Source organism: Phascolarctos cinereus, unplaced genomic scaffold (assembly GCF_003287225.1).
Source record: "Phascolarctos cinereus isolate Bilbo 61053 unplaced genomic scaffold, phaCin_HiC Scaffold_726;HRSCAF=1367, whole genome shotgun sequence".
Taxonomy (NCBI): domain Eukaryota; kingdom Metazoa; phylum Chordata; class Mammalia; order Diprotodontia; family Phascolarctidae; genus Phascolarctos; species Phascolarctos cinereus.
The window spans coordinates 180,316,925-180,327,248 of NW_027556098.1; positions in this window are offsets into that span (position 1 = coordinate 180,316,925).

The following is a 10,324-nucleotide window of genomic DNA, read 5'->3' on the forward strand; positions in this document are numbered from 1 at the left end:
AGTGTCAAACACAAGATGCTTAATAAACACTTATTGACTGTATGACTGATTACTTAAGAAGCTTTAAAATCTGGCTCCAACCTGTCTTTCCAGATTTAGCTTAGAATGAACATTCTCAGATAATAGCTCTAATTTTACATTTATTGAGAATTATCGAAAGATGTCAACATCAAGAATATTTGATGTAAAACTAGTTGCAACTAGCAGACTCCCATTGACTTACTTCATCTCCCACAATGAAGCTCATTTCAGGTCAGCAGCCTAAATGAGTTGAGAGTCTCTCCAGGTCACAAGAGCAATGACCCTTTTCCTAGAGATTGCTTTTATCCCCCAAAGCTGGATGCTGCATTAGCTTATGGTTTCTTTGGCAATTGTCAAAACGGGTCTAGGAGTCTATGAGAAGGAGATAACATACAATAGCTATGTACAAAGAAGATATGCGCCCATATGTGTGTGTGTGTGTGTGTGTTTCTGTATCTGTCTGTGTCTATGTCTGTGTATAGGATAAATTAAAAATCAACAGAGGGAAGGTAACTAAGGTTAAGGAGCATTGAGATTACAGTAGATGGGTATTAGTCAGAGGTCTAGCAGGGCCTGGTCAAGATTTCCTACAAAAACAAACCAGAATTTGTACTGTTACCCTTTATCATACTGTTACTCTTTATCATAAGTGCCACCTCCTACACATCTTTTCTATCTATCTAGTTGTTAATTCTCTTCTCTACCTCTTTCCAAAATTACATTGAAGTTGTTCTGTGATTATTTTATATTACTTACCTGTTCACAAGTTATCACTTCTCTCCACTCTTGCATTTAGTTTTCTTTCCCCAATACCACACATAGTGACTGACAAATGGTAGATACTGAATAGATGCTTATGGAACTGAGAATATTTCTTTGAGTTGATTTATCAATGAGAAATCCTTAATGCTTAAAGTTTGTCTCAGTGAGCTTTTATTTAATCTTAATCCTGGGCCACCTATCTTTGGCTTCCATCCCTTTTTAATTATTGAGACAAGGCAATTTAATCTTCTGAGCAGGAAGGTACAGTTGTTCATAGAATGATTAAATAATAGGTTTAGAGACTGAAAGGATCTTATATACTATCTAGTTTAACCTCCTCATTTTACAGATAATGAAGAGATGGCTGGAGAGGCTGACCTGCTCAAGTTCAGAACTGGGATTCTATCCTAATTTCTCTGACTCTGAATCTTCACTATCTCCAATAATCATTCTTCCTCTCACACCTGTAGCAAATCTATAAAGGCAAAACTAGTTTAGTTTTGGTGTTTCTGAACTGACCTACAGAGTGAATTGTGTTGTTAGGTAGGAGAGCAAGGGAGCTAGGTGAGATTGCTATGTAGTAAAGTAATGCATTGTTGGAGAGATTGAATATACAAAATCATATTTGTTCTTCCCTTTCCAGTTTAATAACCATTTCCATGACAGAAAAATTTAGCATATATTAAAGCTAAGCTATTTTTCCTGCTTCAAGCCAGTTCTCCCTTTGCCACCATGCTTCTGTTCACTGAGGCTCGAAACCTTGCTGTCATCCCTGGTTTCTTTTTTTTTTGTCCGCTGTCACTCACCCAGTCATTTTCTACTATCACTTCATAAAATATTTCAAATCTATCCTTTCATTTTAATTCTCATTTTCACCAATTAATCAATCAACTTTTATTATGACTATTATTTGTCTGGACTGTTCCAAATCCTGGGAAAACTGGGAAAGATATAAAAGCAAAAACTCCTGCCCTAAAGGAGATTACATTCTACAAGAGATGCAACACAAACACATATTCAAAATAAACACAAGGTGACTTTGTGTGTGTGTGTGTGTGTGTGTAGGCCTAGACTATTTTCTTAATCTAGGCCTTTATAATTTCATGCATGGATGATTGGAATAGTCTTCTGAGTGGACTTTACATCTTAATCCCTCATTTCTTGGTAGGGGTCTGAAGGAAGGGGCAGCCCATTTCCAAGGATGTTATCAAGTGAAGTTTCCATTCTTAGAAGAAAACAGGCTGAACACAGTAGACAGCCTGTCATTAAAAGACTTAGCAGGTGTCTATAGAGTGTTAGGAAGAAACAGATCTGAATTAAGGAAGAAGGGTGAGTAATGGTATTTATGGACAATAGTCATTTTGGGAGTCAGACAAGGCAAAGCACACTAATTGTTCAAGGCCCTTTTCATAAAGAGTATTTAACTATGAAAAAGTCTAGAGTGTTTTTGTGTAAAGGAAGAGCTTCATTTTAATTGTTAATAATGTGGAGGTACTACTGCCACTATTAGGGTGGGCCTGAGTCAGGTTGATATTGTGTGGTAGCCTATTAATTCAGGTCCAATGTTGAGATGAAATGATGCATTCGTAGGTCATTTAGCAGTTAACAAAAGGAGATTTATATAGCCATAACAGAGGATATTTAACAAAAATACACCAGTGTGTTGCTTTGGTAACGGTTCCCCCTCCCTCCAGTTCTGGACAACATGTGATGACTAGCTCAGTCTCAGAACATCAAGTTTGGAGGGCCTTAAACACCTGTGGGTAGTCCTTTTTATAACCTTAAGTGACAAGGAAACCATAGCAATATGAGTAGAAGCTAACAGGAAGTTGCATTAAGGAAGCCACAAATTGAGCCTTTTCTTTCCTTCCTGCCAAAACAAAACAAAGTAAAACAAACAAACAAACAAAAAACAAGGACTGCCTTGATGGGAGGAGAGTGGAGATCGCTGTTGGATTTTTGTTCTGTTATATCCACTACTATGCTTAATTTGATAATTAACAAGAGTAGAAAAAGAACGTTATATTAAGATACAGTGCTAAGATATATGTATGAGGAAATACAGATTTCATATGAGATTATTTTAGAGAGAAAATGATCTGTGGTATAGATTTGAGGACTATGTATAGATTTGTGAACAAGGTGGAGTCATGCCTCAGTTGTGTAGGAATAGTCTGATGTAACAAAGAGGCAGAGAAATGTCTATTTTTTAAAAACTAGAGAAATCCAAGTGTGAAGAAATGAAGTTTCAAGGAAAGTAGAAATAACATTACCATGTTGATAATATCAGGGAGCTACAAAGCATGAGGGTCAGCTAATTTACACACACACACACACACACACACACACACCACACACACACATTATGACTAGAGGGAAAACTAAGAAAGGGAGAAACCATATAAACATTTGGCAACTGAGTCATGTTTAAAAAATGACTATCAAGTTTATAGTAGAACTTGGGGGAGTTGTGATTTTTTTAAAGTAAAAGATGAGTCACTGAGAATCAGGAGGCTCTTGTTTTAGCCATTCAGTACAGGAATGATAGAATGGCAGGGAAAACATCAGGGACTTGAAGGCAGAGTTGAAGAAACAGCAGAGGATGCTTAAAAAGTTGATTTTTATGGAGTAATTTTTTTTTTATGGAGTGGTATTTAGGAGCAGTCAGCTGAGAGTCTCCAGTTGAAAAATTCCAGATTGGTGGGAGAGAGAACTGATTTCGTTGGCCAAGAGTTCCACTAACGGCTACCTGCTTTTCCCTTCTACCTGGAGATGTCAAAAGATGACATTTTTTCATATGAGCTTCTGTTGCCACCTCTGACTTGAGAAGGAAAAGCTGAGGGGGTATTACAAGTGCTGCAGTATCCTGGGGAGTTGGCTTTAAGAATGCACTTTGATTGTGTTTTTGTGAACTCTTTTGATTAGGTAATACAGTACCAGTTGACTTTAGATTGGTCTACACAAGCCCAGATATTGCTAGTTTGATGTGCTTGCCCTTTAGTTATCTGGCTTAAAGAGAACTGTTATTCACATTAAGAGCTAACACTTAATTGAAAGAGCTTAAAAAAGGCTATATTGGAGTAAAGAAGAGAAGAATTTCCGTAGCTGAATAGAAATGAGGATCAACAGCTAAACAATGAACACAAAAGGAGTTTAATGTGGTGCAGATGTTCCTGAATGAATCAATAGCTTTGATGCCCACAATCTAGAGTTGTGAGTTCTTCCAAGCACATGTGTGAGTTTTCCTCCCTCATGTATTTCCCTGCTAAGCTTGTGTCCTCACTCTTCTCCATATCTATTTAGTTCATTGGTTGGGAAGTAAGACTTGGGTTTATATATGTATTATGATGCAGTTTACTATTTATTTTTTCAATATATTAATATATTTCTAATATTATTTCTTTTATTAAGTAAATGTGTTGAAGTTCTAAATGTATCTTTATAGTGAATGGTGATTGTATAGTTTGAAAACACGTTGAATGGGGGCTCAGGAACTATTTTGGTTAGTAAGAGGAGTACCTTTCCCTTCAGCAGATTTACTGTCAGGACCCTGAGCAAGTTTGAAATCTAACTCTTATGACCCTGAGAGACTTTTAAACTGTTGTAGTGGTCTATCTCTTGAAACTTAGACTGATTAGTGTAAGAATAGATTGGAGTGAGCAAGCCAAACCAAGAGAACTAGTGGGGGGTATTTATGCCCTTTGCCGCATCTAGACCCCATCTATACTATATATGTGGTGTTACATTGTGGGATCATTGGTAGAGAGCACATACGCCATCATTCTTTTGACATATACTTGGAGAGTCACAGTGGAATTGGGAAAAGACAAAAATATGGAGATCACGTGAATGGCAAGATGGTGGAGGAGTTCTTTACATTGTAGCTCCTCTAAGCCTAACAATCTTCAAAGAAGGAAAAACATATCATATATAAAGTAATCGAAAATGAATCAACAAAGTAAGAAGTGAGAAATACCACACAGCTGAAACAACTGAACAATGAAATGAAGTAGAAAGCCAACCTCAGAGCTAGGAAGACAGGGGTTTAATAAATAAAATAACCTAGATTTTTCAGGAAAGTAACTTTTTGTCTCTTTTTATTGCTGAGATTTGATGAAACTATTTTAATATGGTCCTGGAGGATGTGCTTTGTTCAAAAGGAACAAAATATATATGACTGTATATTAAGAAGATATACTTGCATGAATAAGTCCAGGAATTGAAAGGTATGATGGAGAACATTTGGGTAAGGATAAATGGAAGTAGAAACAGAAGTGATGCTTTGTAAGAGTATTCTGCTAATCCAGAAAGGAGGAAATATACAAAGAATTTGGGAAAAAGAACACAGACCTGCCTGATATAGTTAGTGATAGGAGACTTCAACTCTATGAAAATCTGCTGGACCATTATCTCTAAAAAGAAGAGGCACTGATAAATTCTTGATTTACTATAATGATAATTAATTTGGGAAGACCAGAGACAAAAGTTAGTGATTTTGTTACAAGCAAGTGTTCATACTAAAGGAAGTAAAATAGAATAGAGATTGAGGCTGATGGCCCTTTCAACTTCACTTCCTTTTTTGTTCTTAACTCTACATTCATTTGCATGACAATCCAGGGAACATTATGGAAAGCAGAGGTGCCTTATGTCCAGACCCTTCTTATAGCTCTTGAATTTTATTGGTAGACTTCTTGAAATATTTTCTTTTTTTGGGAGGGGGTATACATGTTCACAATCAAGGATTTAACTATAATTAAAAGGAATGGTCTAACCCCAAATCAGAGAGTTCTTTGGAGCTAGGGACTCTGAGTTCCTTCCAGGAGAAAAGCAATCAAAAGAATAATCTTTTTCCTAGCCTAGAAGCTTCTTAAGGCTTTTGTGAATATTCTCCCTGGGGGTGGTATCTCCAGCCCTAGGCTAGTCACTTAAGAGAGTCAGTGGGTTGTTCTCAGGGGAAGGCCAGCTAGTTGTGCCAGACCTGACTCAGGCTAGCCTGGTATCTCAAGTATGAGGCTGAGATGAAATGATGCAATCATGTAACATCTAACAGTTAACAAGTGGAGGCTTACTTAACCATAACAAAGGAGAAACATTAGTGTTGGAAATAACCCCTGGTGCCCAAATAGGCATAGTAAGTTAGACAGACTAAGGATGAGTGAAGTAGTGAAACCTTTAATATGCCTCCTACAGTAAGCGAGTGTGGAACTCGAGATAAGCACACACACACACACACACACACACACACACACACACACACACACACACACACACACTACAGAAGGGAGAGCAAAACCTTATATCCTTATTCCCGGCTGCAAGTCCCTCCTAGCTGACTTTCATAGGTAGAAGTCAGCACAGGTCACAGACTTCCTGAAAAGCCCACCACATGTTCCCCTTGGTAAAGTTTCAAGCACACACACACTCGAAGTAAAGCTTAACCTTTGTTCTACTTCCAGCCTCTTTAATCAAACAACCAGTTTTACCCAATTTTAGCTGGTTTCTGACCCAAAGCTACTTTCTTCTCAATTTCCTTATATGGAAATATAATAATTTTTTATTTCTCACATTAGTAAGGATATAGTAATGGCTTGGTTGAGCACAGCTTCACTGTGCCAGTGTTACTTACTAAACCAAATTAAACGCTAAAATAGAAATTCTGAAAATTAAAATTAAAATAAAAAAAGAAATTAAGAAAACTGAAAACAAAATTAAAAACTCATTGAATAATAAAACTAAAAGCTGTTTTTAATCAACAAAATAAACAAACCATTAAGAAAAAAATAAATTATCAGTATTTTAAAAAAAAGAATTCACAAAAAATAGAGGAAATAAAAGAAATTAGAAAACATGTTGCCCAATTATATATTAATAAAATTGACAATCTGTACAAAATGGATGAATATTTATAAAAGTATAAAGTATCTAAATTAGCAGAACATAGTATTTAAATAATCCATTCTATGAAAAGGAAATTGATTAATAAATAAACTACCAAATAATGAAACACCTGGACAAGATAGACAAAGTGATTGATTCATGATATACTCAATATTCTAACTAGGTTCAACACTTTCTTCTATTCTGTTTGTGATCCATCTTTGTGATGGATCCCTTCTTTGTGATCCATCCTCTAAGTTTAGAGATTCTTTTGCTTATGACTAATCTCTCCCTGAAGATACACTATTTATTTCTTACACTATTTCCTGTTCCCCCTCACCCCATTCCCTTCTGTTACCATTTTTAATTAAATATATGTCTACACCCAAATCTGGGTGTGGATTCTAAACTCCTTTGACCAAGTTAGGTAAAATGAGGTTCAAGTTGCACTCATTCCCTCCATCCCCTTCTTCTATTAAAGCACTTTGATTATGAGAGATATTTCCTTTCTTCCTTTTTCTTTTAAGAACATTAAAACAAAAGAATCACTTACAGCCACCCTGTCTTATTCCATTCTCTCTATGAACTCTGATGAAATAGGGAATTTAAGGGGACACATATTTAATATTTTATTAGAATGTAAATATTTCATTCTTGTCTAGTGCCTTCTTATTGTCCACTTATATTTCTCTTTTAGGATTTGTGTTTTTCTTGACTTGTATTTGTATTTCAAAGTTTTTACTTAGCTCTGTTCTTTTCATTAGAAATGCTTGGAAGTCCTCTATTTCATCAAAGATTAATTTTTTCCATTGTAGGATTATACTCATATTTGCTGGTTAAATTATTCTATGTTGTAAGCCCATAACTTATAACATTCCTGGGAGTTTTCATTTGGGAGTTTCTTTTTGGAGGTGACTAGCATATTCTTTGTATTTTCAATTTGCCCTCTTGTTTTAATAGATGTAGGCAGTTTTCTTTCATGATCTTTAGAAATATGATGTCCAAGCCCTTTCTTTTGTGCTTTGGGAGGTGGCTTCCAAGCAGTCCAATGGTTTTTAAATTTCTTTCCTTGAGCTTTTTTTTTGAGGCCATTTGTTTTTGATATGAGATAACTTACATTTTCTTCTACTTTTTCAGTCTTTGGACTTTGTTTCACTATTTCTTGTTTGCTTGTGGAGTCATTAACTTCTGTTTGGTCCATTCTAATTTTCAAGGAGTCTGGTGTTTGCATAAAGTTTTATACTTCTTGTACTAAGCTATTTTTCTCCTTTTAATTCTTTCCTCCAAAGCTGTAAATTCTTTTCCAGTTCTTTCTTCTATTATTCTAATTACATTTATAAACTCATTAAAAAATTCTTGGTTTATTTCTTCCAGAAATTCTAATTGAACTTGTATCTAAGCTGTATTTTTTTCTTTGTGGCCTTCCCCATTCACATACCCCAACTGAAATGATCCCTCCCTTGGCAAATTTTCCTAGAGCATTTTATCTAATATTTCCTTTGTCCCATCTTATAATCTCTGTATTCCTTAGCAGAATATTATCATTTAGAAATCTTTGTATCACTAAGTACTATCTCCAGGTACAGTGTATCACACCTCTGGTTGCTTAACAATATTGAATAAAAATGTCCTGGGAAGTCTTATACCTAAAATAATAGTGCATTAATGATTAACATTTATTGTCTCATTTGATTTTCACAAAACCCTATGAAGTAGTGGCATTATTATTCTTATTTAACAGATGAGATATCTGAGGCTGAGAAAGTTAGGTGACTTTCCCAAAGGCATAAAAGTAATAAGTGTTTGAGGAAGGATTTGAACTCGGGTGTTACTGACTTCAAGTCCAATGTTCTCTTCCCCATACCACCTAACTATCCCATCAGAGTTATCCTCTAATCCTTAGAGAATAACTATATTAGCAGGAACTGATGGGGATAGGACTGGCCAGAAGAGAGGAATTGGAGATAACAATAATAAAAAGATAATAATAAAAAGAAGATATACTAACAGTATCATGGGAAGCCTCAAAACACATTCTTGGCCTACTTCGCTATTTGCTGAGGGCACTCTTCCTAATATTGGCTTAGTATGTCTCAAAATCATCTTCATGTCACCTTTGGTAGGTATACTGTAAGGTGCCAAGCCATTGGACAAGCATATGTGATATAGAAAAACAGAAAAGGTTCACCATTAGAGGAGGAGAAGCTCATGATAATAACGAGCGTTTAGATAGTATTTTAAAGTTTGCCAAGAGATGTACATTTTATTTCATTTGGTCCTCCCCACCACCCTGTGAGGTAGGTGCAATTGTTATCCCTATTTTACAGATGAAGAAACTGAGGCTGAAAAGAGGTTAAGTGACTTGTACAAGGTTATGCATTCAGTAAGTGCTTGAGACACTGTTTAAATTCAGGTCTTCTTGACTCTAAGTCCAGCAGTATATCCTCTGTACTATTACCCTGGTATCTCTAAAATATCTCTAGAAATATAGAGTATTAGTGCTTGAAGAAACTTTAGAGGGTATCTACCCATCCCCTTATTCTGCAGATGAGAAAACTGAGGCACAGAAAGGAAGCATGGCTAATGAATGACAGAACAGCTGTTGGAAGACAGGTTTATTTGTCATTTTATGGCCTGCCCTATGCATGCGTTTCCTCTAGGGCCATTGGATGGTACTTCAGGGGTTTCCTATGTCCCCACACCTAATACCTTCCTGTTGTCATGTTAATAATCCATCTACAGAGGAACTGTTTAGCCCCAAATCCCAGAAAGCCAATCGATGTGTGGTTTTACAAGTGTAGTTCTGAACTTAGATATGGATGATTGGCTATAGGAACACTCAAGGAAGGGAAGTTTCAGGTGAGTGGCCAGTGAATACTTGGGGGATAGATTTTAAAAGATTTTTTTTCTTCTCATTCATCTGGAGGCAAGAGACACAAGCACTATGTAGCTGAGAAGAAACTGGGCAAGGATTCAAGACACCTGAAGTTGAACCTTGGTCTGCCATTACCTGGAGGGACCTTGAGTAAATTCCTTTACTCCTCTGGGACTAAATTTCCTCATCTTTTAAATTAGGGTATTGCAATGGGTAATCTTTTCCCACTCTAACACCCAATGAATCTCCTACTTTCAGGATTCGGAGGGGAAATCAGAAGTAAAATTGGGTCAGATTTTTGCCCCACAGATGTAGAGATATGTTCACATTATAGGAACAGATATACTTAATAAGAATGGTAGCTAGGTGGCATAGTAGATAGCATGCCTGGAGTCAGGAAGATGCATCTACCTGAGTTCAAATCTGGCCTCAGACACTTCCTAGCTGTGTGACCCTGGGCAAGTCACTTAACCCTGTTTGCATCAGTTCCCTCATCTGTAAAAGGAACTGGAGAAGAAAATGAAAAACTACTCCAGTATCTTTGCCAAGAAAACCCCAAATGGGGTCACAAAGAGTTGTACATGACTGAAACAACTGAACAACAGTGACAACAACAGTAATTCAGAACAGGACAAGTACTGAGGGAGGCCTAGTGGCAGAAACTCTGGGTTTGGAATGAGGAAATTTGTGTTCTCATTCTGGCTTTGCTATTTACTATCCATGGGACCTTGAGAAAAATAACTTCCTTTTTCTTGGCCTCAATTTCCTCATCTGAAAAATGGAGCATAA